This window comes from Pteropus vampyrus, unplaced genomic scaffold (genome assembly GCF_000151845.1).
Source record: "Pteropus vampyrus isolate Shadow unplaced genomic scaffold, Pvam_2.0 Scaffold56, whole genome shotgun sequence".
Taxonomy (NCBI): domain Eukaryota; kingdom Metazoa; phylum Chordata; class Mammalia; order Chiroptera; family Pteropodidae; genus Pteropus; species Pteropus vampyrus.
The window spans coordinates 4,304,413-4,308,375 of NW_011888837.1; the positions used below are offsets into that span (position 1 = coordinate 4,304,413).

The following is a 3,963-nucleotide window of genomic DNA, read 5'->3' on the forward strand; positions in this document are numbered from 1 at the left end:
GGTGAAGTTGTTAGATCAGATAAATATTTCCAAAGTGCGAGGTAAGTATCCTTGGTATATGATATTACAGCTGTCAAGCAACAGCTTAGTCACTAAATGAACAAATTCACATAAAAAATTATTTTAATTATCTGATTATATATAAAAAGTCTCATTTTGGTGCCAGAATGCCTTTAATGCTTCACGACACCTGCTTATCTTACTTTTTAACAAAGATGAGAACAAGTCTAAGGTATTTGGCTAGAATTAATTAACACTATTATATTTTCTTAGTACTAAATTTTGGTTATCTTGTCTTTATTTCAATTATCTTTTCTTTAAAGCAAATGATATTGATTTTCCATTTATAGCAGTGGTAAGAATTTTTCTATTAAAATAAATGTATTTAATGTTTAACAGTAAACTGATTTTTAAAAATCGTTAAACAATAATACAAGTGATATATAGATAAAAATCATGATGATAATATCAAAATGACCTGGGTTTTAGGACCATCATATTAGATAATATTTAAGTTTTCTTTTAGCTCTAAAGATTTCAAGTACAAGATCAATGGGGCTTCTAAAGGGCCAGAGTGGGGCTTCTGTTACCTACTAGATGAGTATTATTATAAATTCCCCAATGGGCAAATATGAAAATCATAGAGAACTGGTAGAAGCCAGAAGACTTGAATCTCGATTTACTATAAGCTCATTCTGTAGCCTTGGCCGAGAAATTCCTAACTAGACTTTTAAGTGAGATAAATTAACTATCATCTGTACTGATTTACATTCTGCTTCTCCTTTTATACTTCACACTAGATTACAACCACACTAGTCTCCTCACAATTCACTAGCTGAAAGACATTGAGAACTCAAATTATAAGATCCAACAGACTCCTTTCAAGCCTGAGCATATTATATTTCTCATACCTTTCTACCTTTTCAGGGCCCTCGCGGCTGTTGAAAATCTTTAACTTTCACTGAAAAAACATCCTCCCTGAAAAGCTCTTCTCCCTTAGATTTCCTGACAATACAGTCTCTTCTGGTTTTACACACACACCCCCTTTCATCCATCATTCACCATGCATTCATTCGACAAATATTTACTGAGTACCTACTATCAGACATTGAACTAAATACTAAGAATACAGTGGTAAACAAGACACAATGGTTATTTAAATAAACTGAGCACATCAAACAAATATTAACAATTGTGATAAATGCTTCAGAGAAGTACAGACTATCTGAGAATTAAGTGAAGGAGCTAAGCGAGCTGAGAAGGGGTCAAGAGAAGGCTGTCCCACTAGAACCTCAGCTAAGGACTAAAGGAAATAGTCTGCCCGGCCACGAGGTAGGGGCAAAGATAAAGAGTATGTGCAAAATCTCTGTGGCAAAGAGGGGAAGACAGAGCTGGCAAAGCAATAAGGACTACTAAATAATAAGGTAGGAAAAAAAAATAGACACTGAAGGAAAGGACTCATACTGGCCAAAAATGTGACAATTTGAACATCAAAGAAATAAAGAATGCAACCAACTCAAATACATTCAATTTATTAAAGCTCATGCATTCAAAATAATTTTTAAAAGACCGAATATTTTAAAAATCTAGGAAAATTGAACAGCCACATGCAAAAGAATGAAACTAGATTATCTTACACCTACACGAAAATTAACTCAAAATGGATTAAAGACTTGAATGTAAGACCTGAAACAATAAAAATACATAGAAGAAAACATAGGCACTGAACTTATGGACGCTGTTCCCAGGGTTTTTGTGAACTTGACCCCAAAGGCAAAGGAAGTAAAAGCAAAAATAAATGAAGAGGACGACATCAAACTAAAAAACTTCTGTACAGCTAAAGAAACCATCAACAAAACAAAAAGGCTACCAACTGAATGGGAGAACACATCTGGAAACGATACCTCCAGTAAGGGGTTAATATCCAAAATGTAAGGAGAACTCACACAACTCAACAACAAAAAAGTCAATTAAAAAATGGGCAGAAGACCTAAACAGATACTTTTCCAAGGAAGAGATACATATGGCCAACAAACATATTTGTAAGAATATATGTACCCCAACATTCACTGCAGCATTATTTACAATAGCCAAGACATGGAAACAACCTAAATATCCACTGACAAATGACTGGATAAAGATGTGGGAGACACACACACACACACACACACACACACACACACACACACAAAATGGCATCCTACTCAGCCATAAAAAAAGATGAAATACTGCCATCTGTGACAATAAGAATGGATCTTGAGAGTATTATGCTAAGTGAAATAAGTCAGGTAGAAAAAGACAAAAACCATATGATTTCACTCTTATGTAGAATATAAAACAAAAAGTAACAAAAACAGAATGGTGGTTACCAGAGGGGAAAAAGGGTGGGGGGAGGGAGAAATGGGTAAAGGGAGGTGAAATATATAGTAAACAGAAGAAAACTACTTTGGGGTGGGAAGCAGGCAATAAAGTACACAGATGTATTAATTTTGTACATCTCAAAATTATATAATGTTATTAACCAATGTTACTCAATCAATTTAACTTTTTTAAACACTTGAAAAAAATGTTTTTAATGTCAACTCTTTGGACACCATTGGAAATAACCAGGCCACTAACAATTTCTTACAAAAACTGTCAATGAAAAAAGGAATTTATCCTGTCTCTCCTATACAAATTGTATTTCAGGGTGACCAAATTGTATTTCAAGATGAAGAAAAATGTCCTTTTACAGGATGTGGATGGGAGGGCAGAATTAGAAAAATCACTATTTTGTAACTCCTAATAAAATAACTGATTGAGGCAATAATCATCAATGAATGAAACCATTAGGTTAAAAAGTGATAGGGAACTTTATAAAACAGATTAGCTCTCACCACCTGTATCTACTGATCAATCTTAGCTTCACTAAAAGAGGGATAACCTCTTAATGAGATGCAATACAAAGCACATAGCACCACCTGCAAAGTATTTGTGCCAAAAAGTCAAACTTGAATACAATAAAGTACCTAAAGCTGACTTCATTTGCTGAAAATATGAAGGATAAAGTTAAATGATACTACAAGGAAACAAACAAATCTAGAATGGGGGACATTTCACAGGACAATTGGCACAGTTTCTGCAATAACTCTTAAGAGAGGAAAAAAGAAAGTGGGGAATTCTCTATACTAAAAAGAAACTTAACAGACGTAAGAAAATAAATTCGTGGACCTTGTTTGGATAATGATTCAAACAAACCAGAATGACTGGGTATTAGATGATACTAAGGAATTATTAATTGTGACTTGGAATGATGTCTGTGTTTTTAAAGAGAGCAGCATAATAAAGTAAGGGTGAAATGACATGCTTGGGATTTGTTTGCCTTAAAGTACTTGGTTAGACATCTATATTGTTCATACTATGCTATTTTTGTGTTAGAATTTTTCATAATTAAAGAACAGTTAAGTGTTGATTGGATTTGAGATGATAAATGACCTTAACTATTCGACTGAGTAAAGAAAACAGAAAACAGATTATGTGGGCTAAGGGGTAACAGAAGATAGGAGAGGATCCCACTCTCTTCTAACTACTTCAAGTAGTTTAAGAGAAGTGGTAGCTGAAGTGAGATGTGAGATTAAAGTAGTTTTGTTTTATTGTTACTATTTTAAGAAAACAAGAACTTAGATTGTTTAACTGTGGATGAGAAGGATCCTTGGGAGAAAAGTTGAGACTTTTTTTACAGGGGTGGGTTGGGAAGAATAATCAACAGCACAAAGGTCTCCAGAAGGTAGGAGGATATGAAATCCAAGGCACAAGTGAAAAAGAGCAAAGGATGGAATGGAGGTAAATTGATTTGGTAGTGAGAAGCTAATGGAATTACAATGAGGGATTCTGTTTTCTCTCAGAAGTAGAGGTCAAGCCATCTGCTAAAAGCGAGAACAGAGAAATTTGAGATCTGAAGAGAACAAATTTAAAATAACTGTT

At 34.0% G+C, this 3,963-nt stretch overlaps 1 protein-coding gene across 3 annotated transcripts in view; it reads right to left on the reverse strand.

The window, feature by feature from the left end:
* Positions 1–3,963, reverse strand: part of NUP54 (nucleoporin 54) — a 29,929-nt gene that overhangs the window by 18,629 nt on the left and 7,337 nt on the right. The gene's annotated exons all lie outside the window — the stretch shown is intronic.